Raw genomic sequence first — 14187 nt, forward strand, 5'->3', positions numbered from 1 at the left:
CCACAGCCGTTGCTGCGGGCGTCCAGATGGTAAGGGACAAAGTCAAAGTCAAGGTGAGTCCAGGATCGGCTCTTCCCAACCAGAGACCGCGGCTTCAGGCTGGTGTAGGCCGCAGGCTGGCGGTCAAAGTTTTAAAGTACCTGCCGTGCCGCAGCCGGAAGCACCGCAGTCTGCAGGGCCGGCGGCCGAAGCTCCCCTCCTGGGGTGATGTTAAGTCCATGCCGCACCCGCGGTAGAAGACGGCGGTGCCGGCGGTGGAAGCTTCTTCTTCCCCCCGGGTCCTCCACGAGGGATCCCGGGCTGTAGAAGCCGCACCAGCTGGAGTTCTGCAGACCGCGCGCGGCTTCAGGCTGCCGGCTGCCGCGGGCCAGCGTAACGGAGCGCTCCCCTCCAGCGAGGTCTCACCCGCTCCGCGCCGAGTCCACGCTGCGCCCGCCGCTGAAGCTCCGGGCACGTCTCCGGGAAAGTCCGCGCCGATCCTTGATGTTAGGCCACGGGGGAGGCGACCTGAAAAAATCGCCTCTCCGTGGAAGAGGCGGCCAAAACGGTTTCCCCCTTACCCCCCCGCACCACCCCCCACACTTAACACACAAAGGAACATTAAAAACACACTTTTAAACATACTAAAAAAATTTAAAAAGTTGGAAAAAAACGGACACGCTGCCGACAGGCTGCTGCCAGTGCAGCGCCCCCTTTCTGTAATGAAGGGAAAGGAGCTGTTTCTGAATCTGACGGTGTGCACTTTCAAGCTTCTGTACCTTCTGCCAGGTGAGACCAGGGAGAAGAAGAAATGACCGGGTGGGCATGGGCGGAAATTCCGGGGGTGGGACAGGGGGGGCCACGTTCCCCCCATGTTTTGAGAGGTGGGGGACAATCCCCCCCCCCCCCCCCCCCCCCATGTTTTGTAATCCGGATTTTAAAACTCGGTGAAAAAAAAATCTATTAAAAATCTCTGCTTTCCGTGAGACAGTGGGGGTGGGACTGATGATCGAGAGTGCCGATTGGACGAGTGAGACGTCGGTCAGCATGCAGTGGGGGGGCGGGACATGATGATTCAGCACGATGATTGGAGGAGGGAGGTGTCGGTCAGAAGTGGAAGTAGGGGGGTGGAACTGAGGATAGAGCACGGTGACTGGAGGAGGGAGACGTCCTGGTGGAACAAAGCGGAGCTTGAATCGGCCCGTTCGCGGGGCTTTACATCGCCCGGCCCAGTGTAGCTTAAAATCGGCCGCGGGATCTTCCACCGCCCTGCGCTCAAATTGTTGCGTCGAGGCGATCGAGGCTCCCGATGTTGAAGCCCCACGATGAAAGGCCCCGCGAACGGGCCGATTGAATCCCCACAATTCGGGGCGGACAAAGCTGCTGTTGCTGGAGTTCGGAGTCGGTCACCAGCCAGGTCAGCTCCTGATGTTACCGTCCACAGGGCCCACGGCTGAAGCCTCCAAAGCCATGCGCGCGCGTGTGTGTGTGTGCGCATGCGCGAGTGTTTGTGTGTGTGTGTGCACGCATGTGCGAGTGTGTGTATGCGCATACGCGCGTGGCGCTAAGAAATTGTGTCCCCCCCTATGTTTTGATAGCGATTTCCGCCTCTGGGGTGGGACATGTCATTGACTATGTTGGCTGCTTTACCAAGGCGGCATGGTGTAGATGGAGTCAATGGTGGGTATTTAGGTCTGTGTGATGGACTGGGCTACATCTTTGACTCTCTGAAATTTCTTTAGACTTTCGACTTCAGAGATACACCAAGGAAATGGGTCCTTTGGCCCACCAAGTCCGTGCTGACCAGCAATCACCGCATACACTAGCACTATCCTACACCACTGGGGATAATTTACCATTTTACCAAAGACAATTAACCTACAAACCTGTACGTCTTTGGAGTGTGGGAGGAAGCCGGAACACCTGGAGAAAACCCACACTGTCACCTGGAGAATGCACAAACTCTGTGCACACAGCACCCATAGTCAGGATGTATCTGTACGGAGTTTGTATGGATACAAATGGTCCTGGACAGAGCTGTTCCCAAACCACACTGATGTAACCTGACAGTATGCTTTCCATGGTGCATCTGTAGAGGTTTGTAAGAGTCATTGGAGACACTCCAAACTTCCTCTGCCTCCTCAGGAAGTAGAGTTATCGGTGTGCCTTCTTGGCTGTTACATCAATGTGGTTGGTTCAGGTCAGATCATCGGTAATGTTAATAGCAAGGAGGGTCATGTATTCCACCATGCTTCCTGGAGTCAATGACTAGTTCCTTAGTCTTGTGGTGCTCAGGGAGATGTTATTGTTCTGACACCATGTCAATAGGTTCTCTGTCTCCTTCCTGTACTCCATCTCGACATTGTTTGTGACTCCACCCACCACAGTGGTGTTGTCTGCAAACTTGTAGATGGAATTAGAGGCAAATTTGGCTGTACATTTGCGAGTATTAAGGGAGTGGGTGTTATAGGGGACTGAGAATGCATCCTTGCAGGGCACCAGGGTCGAGAGTTGTTGTGGAGGAGGTGTTGTTACCTATCCTCACTGATTGAGGTCTGTGGCTCAGACAGTCGAAGGTCCAATGCAGAGGGGAGAACTGATTCCTAGGTCCCAGTGTTTGGAGATGAATTTGAGTGGGATTCTATAGCAGCTCCAGAGTCAATAAGTAGGAGCCTATGTAGGAGCCCTTGTTGTCTTGATGTTCCTGAGATGAGTTTCGGGCTAGAGATATTGTGTCTGCTGTGGAGCTGTTGTGATGGTAAGTAAACTGCAGTGAATAAAGGCTAGCTGGGAGGCTGGAGTTAAAGTGCACCATCACCAGTCTCTCCAAGTACTGCATGATGGTGGATATCAGAGTCACTGGACAGGATTCCTTAAGCCATGCTCTAGACTAGAATCAAAGAACTGCAGATGCTGGTTAATACATTAAAGGAAACAAAGTGTGGAGTAACTTAGCGGGTCAGGCAGCATGTCTGGAAAACATGGATAGGTGATATTTCGGGACGAGATCCTTCTTCAGACTGATTGTAGGGGAGAGAAGGAAGCTAGAAAAGGGAGAGGCAAGACAAAGTGCAGCAAGTTGGCACAGGTGAGGGGACAATTTGCAGGCAGATGGCTGGAACAAAGGCCAGCGATAAGAACAATAGGTATGAGTCAGGATTGAAGTGTTGCAGATTGTGATACCAGGGAGAGAAAAGTAACGGGAGGAGGAGGTGTGGAGGGGAGTAATTGATGGGAATCCAGATGGGGCCCTGGAGAGGCGGGGTGGGGGAGAGCAAAGCTTTTCAAGCATCCACGGACATTAAGAAATTACTACGAGATCTGACCCTATTTTTATTTGCTGTGTGCCAATATATAATTGCAGTATTGTGCCAATTTTACCCATCTGTGAAAGTTGTACTGGTCTGGCATCACCTAACGTTTGATGAAACAGGATGAATGACAAATCATTTAGCACAGATGCATCTACAGATGTACTGTAAGTTTCTAAGCTTTCAAACTATAAGTGCCAGACTCAAAATCAATTCCATTTAATGCATTTAAAAAAATATTAGTTCAGAATTAACTGTAGATTTCGGAATCTTACACACATCCAGACATTTTGGACCTGATTTTCACACAGAGAATTGTGAGTCTGTGGAATTCTCTGCCTCGGAGGGCAGTGGAGGCTGGTTCTCTGGATACTTTCAAGAGAGAGCTAGATAGGGCTCTTAAAGATGGTGGAGTCAGCGGATATGGGGAGAAGGCAGGAAAGGGGTACTGATTGGGGATGATCAGCCAAGATCACATTGAATGGTGGTGCTGGCTCGAAGGGCCGAATGGCCTACTCCTGCACCTATTGTCTATTGTGACTGCCAATTAAATTATGCCTGGGGAATAACACTTTCATAAACTGTCACAATTTAATCCCAAAATTAAAGTGAAAATGCATGTTTTAAATATTCTGCTAGCATAAGTGTAATCCTATATCATAATTAATTGTGCCAGGTTATGGTTACATTTGTTTCATTACCAGGTTGGATGAGCCCTCTTGGCCATTACTGAAAGGTATGTTTCTAGATAATCTTTCAAAAGGAGCATAATTACTTTAGAGATTTATTAGAAATGTAACTTGGTTTCTCACTCTCACATACCACCTTTTAATCTGCATCAAGATTGGTACAATTACAACCTTTTACGTGCGTCACTAGATTTGATACAAGTGCTGAACAATACTGTGCTAAAACTCTGATTAACCAGAGTCCTCAGAACTTGGTGATGGGTTACTGGCAAACTTTTCAGTCTTTTGGCTGTCACTCCTATTAATAGCCCGTCACTTTTAATTCATGTGTAGGAAAGAACTGCAGATGCTGGTTTAAATCGAAGGTAGACACAAAATGCTGGAGTAACTCAGGCTGCATCTCTGGGGAGAAGGAATGGGTGACGTTACGGGTCTGAAGAAGGGTCTTGACCCAAAACGTCACCCATTCCTTCTCTCCAGAGATGCTGCCTGTCCCGTGGAGTTACTCCAGCATTTTGTGTCTACCTTCACTTTAAATTCATATGTTTAGATGTTCTGCGGCAGTATATTCATTATTTTAGTGAGTAACATGAGCCTAAAGAGTGTGCGAGAAATTGTGAGAATGAGAGAGATCAAAAGGAGGATAGCAAAGGTGCTCCAATGAGCATGAAGGGAGCAGGGGAAGCAGGGCCCCAGTGTTTCAATGAATGTGTCGGAATGGAACCCCAGTGAGTTCAGAAGCATGGAAATGGGTCCTCTGAAAGGTTAAAGAGAGCACATTCAACAGTGCCTCAGTATATCAAAAAGATTAAGGGAAGGAAACCTACGTGAGTTTAGAAGAAATATGGGAATGGGGTCCGAGTGAGTTTATAAGGAGCTTTGGAATGGGCCCCAGGTGCATTTACAAGGGACCATAGAGTCATAGCTAGTCATAGGAGCGTGGCAAAGAAGACCTCATGAGTTTGGAAGGAGTCCAGTCCTGCTGTACTATCTACCACATCGGGGACTGACGGACTATCTTTGATCGGTCTCTACTGGACTTTATCTTGCACTAAACTTAATTCACATCATTCTCTTTATCATTTATCTGCACACAGTGGATGGGTCAATTGCAATAATGTATTCCCTTTTCGCTGACTGGCTAGCACGTAACAAAGGTTTTTCACTTCCTACACACATTAAGGATTTACAATTTTACCAAAGCTAATTTTACTTCGGAGTCACGTGAGTGACTACGCGAAGAACCCGCCAGGACGCATGCGTGTCATATCGCTTCATGCATTGTGAAACGACAGGCGGGGTGGAGCATTCCCCCACAGCGGTAATTTTGAAACCGAGACCGCAGGTAAGTGAATTACTCTGCGGTCGTTTTTTGTTTCCCGCGCTGTTTTTCACAGGGGGAAACTGGACAAAAATAGAGTCCACAAGGGCTGCGTCTAAAGCTGGCTGGGGAGGACCGCGGAGTTGCGGGCAGCCAGCAGCAGCTGAAGGCACCAGCATCACCATGAGTGGGATCAGCTGTGCCCCGCTTAGCACCCGCGCCGGCCAGATCAACACCACGGCCGGGCGGGAAGCCTATACAGAACAGAGCTGTTGACTCTGACAAGTCAAAACGGCAAGCGGGGGGAGCATTCCCCTGCAGCGGCAAGTTTTTAAAAACCAAGACCGACAGGTAAGGGAATTACTGCGGTCGTGTTTTGTTTCCCGTGTCTGTTTCTTACAGGGGGAAACTATGGACAAGAGTCCACAAGGGCTGCACTGGCTGGGGAAAAACGCGGAGTTGCGGGCAGCTAGCAGCAGCTAAAGGCACCAGCATCACCATGCGTGGGATCAGCTGTGCCCGACTTGGCACCCGCGCCGGCCAGATCAACACCACGGCCGGGCGGGAAGACTACACTAAACAGAGCCGTTGACTCTGACAAGTCAAAACGGCAAGCGGAGGGAGCGTTCCCCCGCAGCGGCAAGTTTAAACCGAGACCGACAGGTAAGGGAATTACTCTGCGGTCGTTTTTTGTTTCCCGTGCTGTTTTTCACTGGGGAAACTATGGACAAGATTCCACAAGGCCTGCACTGGCTGGAAAGAACCGCGGAGTTGCGGGCAGCTAGCAGCGGCTGACGGCACCAGATCACCGTGAGTGGGATCAGCTGTACCCGACTTGGCACCCGCGCCGGCCAGATCAACACCACGGCCGGGCGGGAAGGCTATACGGAACAGAGCCGTTGACTCTGAAAAGTCGGACTGCAAGAAATGCCGCGGGGACCAGCATTGCTGGGGCCAAATGGAGCGGCTTATGGAGCAGATGCTCCAATGTGACAGACTCCGGGAGATGGAGTCTAGTCACCATGGGTTATACAAAACACCCACAGCAGCACCTTACGTAGGGCTGCACAGTGCATCTCCCTCGACAGAGGGGAGTATGGGGGTCAATTCTGGGCTGACCCTGAAGAGGGGTTTGCTGAACAAACAACAAGTGTGCAGGGGGTGCAGGAAGGAGAAAGAAGGAGCTCGATGAGAGGACCTCCTACACTCAAAGACAGCACCCTTACGCACCCACCAGAAGAGCAAGACAATCAGAAGCTGGTGAAAGCTCAAAGGCCGGACATACAGGACAGCGGTCTTTTTTAGGCCATGGCCCAGACCGGTCTTCGTGGAAAATGCGCAAACCCCAAACCCAAACCCAGACACCGGCGCCTCAACCTCCTCGAAGACTACACAGGAAGGAGTTAACTTTCCACTGGTAACCATGGAGGTAGGTGGGTCTGGTCCCTTACTAATTATAGGAAGTGTGGGTAATACACATATCGGTGGAGATTACACTTCTTTTGGGAGGCATGAAGTGCATTAACAACAGACACTTATATCCTAAACAATATCTAGGGATACACCATTGAATTTGTGCACAAAAATAGCCCCAGTTCAGCATGTACTGAACCGAACGTCCGTACTTTCACGATAAGAAAAATTGGAAGCACATGCTGAACTGGTGAGACTCCACGCTAAGGGGGTTATTGAAAAAAGATGGTGGTTGTCGCATCATCATAGATTTGACCAAATTGAATACATTTGTGCAGTATATTCATTTCAAAATAGAAACCTTTGTTACTGCCAAACAATTGATTTCCACAGTCTACTTCATGGCCAGCATCGACCTAAAAGATGCTTACTATTCAGTGCCTATACGGACTGATCACAGACGTTATTTAAAATTCAACTGGATGGGGCAGCTTTGGCAGTATAGAGCTCTACCAAATGGATTAACATCAGCCCCAGGCTGTTTACAAAAATTTTGAAACCAGCCCTAGCGTTTATTCAGAAACAAAAACATATGATCATGGCCTATCTAGATGACATATTGATTGTGGGCTAAACTTTGGAATTAACCAAACTAGCTGTATCAGCCACCAAACAATTGTTTGAGAAACTGGGGTTTATCATCCATCCAGTTAAATCTAAACTAACGCCTTCCACCATAATTTGGGGTTCACTATTGACTCAGTTCACACGTCGGTGACTTTACCAAAGGACAAGGCTACAGTCTTAACTGAGGCCTGCAACAACCTCATTGACTTCAGTGAACCATCTATCAGATTGGTAGCAAGGGTGATTGGCAAAAAAGTGGCTGCTTTCCAGCCACACAATTTGGACCTTTGTATTATCAAAATTTACAAAGGGCAAAAATACAAGCACTCAAAATTAATGCTGGTCATTTCGACAGACCAATGAAGCTACCAATCAAAGCAATTATGGAATTAAAATGGTGGAGGGATAACATTCGGCATTGTTCCAGCCCTATCATAATCAGCAACCCCTCAGTGGTGCTACAAACTGATGCCAGTGCACTTGGTTGGGGTGCTACCAATTCCATCTCCAGCTGTGGAGGTAGATGGAATGCACAGGAGGCATCATTACTACAGACACTTGGCATAAACTACCTGGAAATGTTGGGTGCGTTCTATGGCCTAAAGTCATACTGTTCTGGAATATATCACCAGCATGTTAGACTACAGATTGACAATACCACCGTGGTGGCATATATTAACCATATGGGTGGAATCAAATCGACATCATGTGACAATCCGGCTAATACAATTTGGCAATGGTGTATCCAGAGAAATATTTGGATATCAGCTACTTACCTACCAGGTAACCTAAATTCAGTGGCAGACACCAGGTCACGCAAATTCAATGAAAACATCGAATGGATGTTGGATATAAAAGTATTTGCTGATATTGTAGCACGGTATGGAACACCAGATATCGATCTATTTGCATCTAGACTCAATCACCAGTTACCAAACTATGTTTCTTGGGAGCCAGAGCCTGGGGCATCAGCGATAGATGCTTTTTCGCTGCATTGGGGGAAATTGTTTTTCTATGCATTCCCTCCTTTTTGCCTCATCAGTCGGGTATTACGCAAAATACAACAAGACTCGGCGTCTGGTATTTTGGTAGTGCCCGATTGGCCTAATCAACCATGGTTCCCTGTGATACTCGACATGGTCTTAGAACCATGTATCACCATCCTGAAACGACCAGATTTGTTGGTTCATCCCGTAACTGGGGATAGCCATCCATGTCATAATACGACAAACTTATTAATTTGTAGAGTCTAAAGAAACCTCTACTGGAACTGGGACTGACGGACCGAACATTGAACATTAACTCAACGGCTCACAGGCAGTCCACCAAAAAACAATATCTGGTATACATCAGGAAATGGGAGACATATTGTCACAGAAACAACATCACTTACAGCTCGATGAACATAACGTCTGTTCTGGAATTCCTGGCAGGCTTCCATTATGATGAGGGGCTCAGTTACAGTGCCATTAACTGCACCAGAAGTGCCCTTTCAGCATATCTATGGCGAGGATCAGAGTGTCATTCTGTTGGGACTCACCCCCTGGTAACCAAACTTATGAGGGGAATTTTTAATATCAATCCCCCAAGAACCAGGTACTCTCAAATATGGGATGTGAGTATTGTCCTAACGTTGCTAAGGAACTGGTCTCCAGCAACAGCTCTGTCCCTGCAAAAACTGACGCATAAAACAGTCATGCTGATGGCTTTGGTCACAGCATAAAGGGTACAGTCTTTACATAAGTTAAGGCTGGACAATATGACTTCTTCAACAAGAAATATACCTTTTCATATTCACGAATTAGTCAAACAGAACAGACCGGGACCATCAGGCCTCAAAATAGAATTTAGGGCTTACCCTATAGATGATCGTCTCTGTATAATAAGACATTTATTGTTATATATGGAGAACACGAAAAACACCAGAGGCTATGAGATGGCACTACTCAGATTCAGATTCAGATTCAATTTTAATTGTCATTGTCAGTGTACAGTACAGAGACAACGAAATGCATTTAGCATCTCCCTGGAAGAGCGACATAGCAAATGATTTGAATAAATAATAATAAGTATCTGGGGGGGGGGGTGATTGGCAGTCACCGAGGTACGTTGTTGAGTAGAGTGACAGCCGCCGGGAAGAAGCTGTTCCTGGACCTGCTGGTTTGGCAACGGAGAGACCTGTAGCGCCTCCCGGATGGTAGGAGGGTAAACAGTCCATGGTTGGGGTGAGAGCAGTCCTTGGCGATGCTGAGCGCCCTCTGCAGACAACGCTTGCTTTGGACAGACTCAATGGAGGGGAGCGAGGAACCGGTGATGCGTTGGGCAATTTTCACCACCCTCTGCAATGCCTTCCGGTCGGAGACAGAGCAGTTGCCATACCATACTGTGATGCAGTTGGTAAGGATGCTCTCGATGGTACAGCGGTAGAAGTTCACCAGGATCTGAGGAGACAGATGAACCTTCTTCAGTCTCCTCAGGAAGAAGAGACGCTGGTGAGCCTTCTTGATCAGAGTTGAGGTATTGTGGGTCCAAGAGAGGTCATCGGAGATGTTGACTCCCAGGAACCTGAAGCTAGAAACACGTTCCACCTCCGTCCCGTTAATGTGGATGGGGGTGTGCGTGCCGCCCCTGGACTTCCTGAAGTCTACAATGAGCTCCTTGGTCTTCTTGGAGTTAAGGGCCAGGTAGTTGTCAGCGCACCATGCTACTAAGTGCTGGACCTCCTCCCTGTAGGCCGACTCATCGTTGTTGCTGATGAGGCCAATCACCGTTGTATCATCTGCATACTTGATGATGGTGTTTGTACCATGTACAGGTGTGCAGTCATAGGTGAAGAGGGAGTAGAGGAGGGGGCTCAGCACACAGCCCTGTGGAACGCCGGTGTTCAGGGTGAGGGTTGAAGAGGTGTGCTTGTCTAACCTAACAGACTGGGGTCTGTTGGTTAGAAAGTCCAGTATCCAGTTGCAGAGGGAGGGGTCGATGCCCAGGTTACCGAGTTTGGTGATCAGTTTTGATGGTATAATGGTGTTGAATGCTGAGCTGTAATCGATGAATAGCATTCTTACGTAAGTGTCTCTGTTGTCGAGGTGGGAGAGGGTGGAGTGAAGTGCCGTTGAGATGGCATCCTCCGTACTCCTGTTCTTGCGGTAGGCAAACTGATAGGGATCCAGTGTGGGGGGTAGGCAGCTTTTGAGGTGTGCCAGGACCAGCCTCTCGAAGCACTTGGTGATGATGGGGGTAAGTGCAACTGGGTGGAAGTCGTTGAGGCTTGCCGCAGTGGAGTGTTTTGGCACTGGCATGATGGAGGTGGTTTTAAGGCACGTGGGGACAACTGCTTGGGCAAGTGACAGGTTGAAGATGTCAGTCCAGACGTCTGTCAGCTGCGCAGCACAGGCCCTGAGCACGCGCCCGGGGATGTCGTCAGGGCCAGCAGCTTTACATGCATTAGTCCTACTCAGTGCCACGTATACGTCGTAGGGGGTGAGTGTGAGGGGTTGGTGATCGGCAGGTAGCCACTAATCAGCCACAAGCAACCCCACAAAAAAGTGTCGGTTCAAACTATTTCCGAATGGCTGAAACAGGTTTTAACAACAGCTGGAGTGGATACTAACATATTCAAATCTCATTCCACCAGGGCTGCAGCTACATCGGCAGCTATGGAGTTGGACGTACCGATGGACCAAATCCTGGAGACAGCAGGATGGTCAAGGGAAAAAACGTTCCAACAATTCTACCATAAACCAGTGGTTAAACCTGGAACTTTTGCAGAACATCGGGAGGAGGAGCCATCTTGGGGAACGGCTGCTAACCAGCAGCCGTCCATTTAATTCATTTTTTTTGAAGTTTTTAGTAAGTCCTGTGCTTCGTCTGTTGGAGAAATTGACTTTTTAATGTGGGGGGTAGGGGGTGATTATACTTCTAAGTCCCTACCTGGTCGGTGAGGCAGCTTTTTCTCCAGGCTGCCCCGTCGACCCGTCCTCGTGGCCTACCAGCAGGCGTGGAGCGCCGTTTCCTGGTGGGGACCGCCCAGCACCTCGGCTTCGTTGGCGGCACAGCGCTGGAGCGCTATCGTGGAGCGGAGCGGGCGATGCCTTGCCTGGGTCGCCGCGCTGGATCGACGCGCTGGAGCTCCGGTGAGCTGTGACTGCCGAGAGCAACACCTCCGGGCTGCGGGTCTGCGGAGCGGAGCGGGCGGCGCCGACTCTAACATCAGGAGCCTGGGAGCTCCAACCCGGCGCAGCCTTGTCGGCTTCGGAAGCCGCGGTCCCCAGCTAGGAAACCGTTCCAGGTGGCCCAGCTGTTGTGAGGACTCTCCCAATGCCGGGGCAACACCACCCGGCCAGAACGGCCAGGAACATCGGGCCTCCGTAGAGGCAATTGCGGTGGCCTCAATAGGCCTGACTTTGGGTGAACTGGGGATGGGGACTGGACATTGTGCCTTCCCCCACAGTGGTGACCATTGTGGGGGGATGATTGTTTTTTGTGTGTAAGTTAATATGTTAGTCTGTGTCCAAGATGGCTGTCGGAAGGGAGAGTGGACGCTAGCGCGCTTTAGCTGCCGCTGCTCTCTCTTCACATTGTGTTTTTTTTATTTTTTGTCTTTGGAGTGATTTCTGTCTGTAATTTGTGTACTGCTGATGTCCTTATTATTTATTTTACTCCGACTATATGTTTTTTCTCTTCTGTTAATTTCTGTAAGGTGTCCTTGAGACTTTGAAAGGCGCCCGAAAATAAAATTTATTATTATTATTATTATTAGAGTCAATTTTAAGTTCTGTAATATGATTTCACCCCATGAAATAGGGGCTACAATTTGCTGTTAATAACTTTATCATGGATTTCAATGTCAGATTCATGTTTAAACATGTTAACACAATTCCTCCCTTAGTCAATTAAGGCAGATGTGATGCATGGACTCGTTTCCACGGCATGAAATCACAGAGCTTTGAAATCTTCACGTAGTCACTCACGTGACTCCGAAGTAAAATAGTAAGATTAAACGAGAACTTACCAGTTCGAAGTTTGATCGTTATTTTATGAGGAGTAACGTTGAGGGATTACGTGCCCTCCGCTCCCACCCTTGATCATAAAGTTCAACTGGTAACCTCTTCTCTAATCTTACTATGTTCAGTCATTACTGTTATCTGTGATTTCACACCGCTGCTTTGAAGAATGACACGCATGCGTCCTGGCGGGTTCTTCACGTAATCCCTCAACGTTACTCCTCATAAAATAACGATCAAACTTCGAACTGGTAAACTCTCGTTTAATCTTACTATTAACCTACAAACCTGTACGTCTTTGGAGTGTGGGAGAAAACCAGAACATCTGAGCGAACGTACAAACTCCGTACAGACAGCACCTGTAGTCAGGATCAAACCTGAGTCTCTGGTACTGTAAAGGAGCAACTCTGCTGCTGTGCCATTGTGCTGCCCTATTGGGCAAGACCCATTTGCCTGCATTTGTCCCATAGCCCTCTAAACCTTTCCTATCCATATATCTGTCCAAATGTCCTCCAAATATTTCGATAGTCTACACCGCAGTACAAGTCACTGTGATCACTGGTCACTGGCAGTGCAGGGATCAATGGAGCTGAACCATTATGTGGAGGATGCCAAAATGCACAAGGAGCACAGTACGGCCCCTTCCTCCCACACCCCACATTCCCGCAGCTCTAGTCTACTCTATTGTGGCTGCCAGTGTTCTTTGAGGTCTGACTCACTTCCCAGCAGTGTGGCAATGATGCATCAGTGGACAGCACTGAAAGTAGTTGCCATCAGCAGATAGAGTCATAGTCTTACAATGTGGAAAGAGGCCCTTTGGCCCAACTTGCCCACACCGACCAACATGTCCCATCTACTCTAGTCCCACCTTCCTGCGTTTGGCCCATATCACTCTAAACCTGTCTTATTCATGTACCAGTCTAAATGTTTCTTAAACGTTGCGATAGTCCCTGCCTCAACTAACTCCTCTGGCAGCTTGTTCAATACAGCCACCACCCTTTGTGTGAAAAGGTTATCCCTAATGGGCCTGTCCCACTTACGCAACATTTTTGGCGACTGCCGGCACCTGTCATACGCGCGACATGTCACTGGGGTGTCACCTGTATTGTCGTGAGTAGGCTCCTCAGTCGCCCAAAGAGTCGTAGCGTTTTTCTGGTCGCCGCTGGATTTTCAACCTGTCGCTTATGGAATTCAACTAGGATCATAACCTCTGATGAAATGGGAACATCTGCGATCAGATACTTTTACAGTTGTCCACAGTACAAGCATGTTTCCCTAAGTTATTACTGATATGGGCTTTAATGTATTTTGGTAATTGCAGTGATATTGTTACTGGCAATACTCCAGGGTCAAAGGATAAATATGCTATTTGGTTGCACAAATAGAATAAATCTGGGGAGTTTTATTTAAATGCTTCCAACTAATAGGGGTGATTTGAATTTTATAAATATTATGTCCTTTATTTGCTATAAATAAAGTTGTGGGAATAATGCTGTTGCTTATTGTGTGCACACGAGTCCCATAACTGAAATATAAATGGGATGACATGCATCTAGATGTACTTGGATTCAAAGGAAAACATTCCAATATAGTTACACACATGTCAACAATGACAAATCCCACGAGTGTAGTTATAATTACATTTAAGATTAAAACAAATGGTTCACGATGCTTGAAAATGCTTCAACTTCATACTGTAAGTAAAGGATTTCAGTGGTTAGATATGGGCACAGAACTAGGCTTACAGCAAATGAATGAATGATCCCAGGGATGACTGGGTTAATTCAATTATTCAATGTTACTTTACTGTCAGGTACAGTGAAAGATTTTATTTTGCATACAAT

This window comes from Amblyraja radiata, chromosome 19 (assembly GCF_010909765.2).
Source record: "Amblyraja radiata isolate CabotCenter1 chromosome 19, sAmbRad1.1.pri, whole genome shotgun sequence".
In the NCBI taxonomy this organism is placed as follows: Eukaryota; Metazoa; Chordata; class Chondrichthyes; order Rajiformes; family Rajidae; genus Amblyraja; species Amblyraja radiata.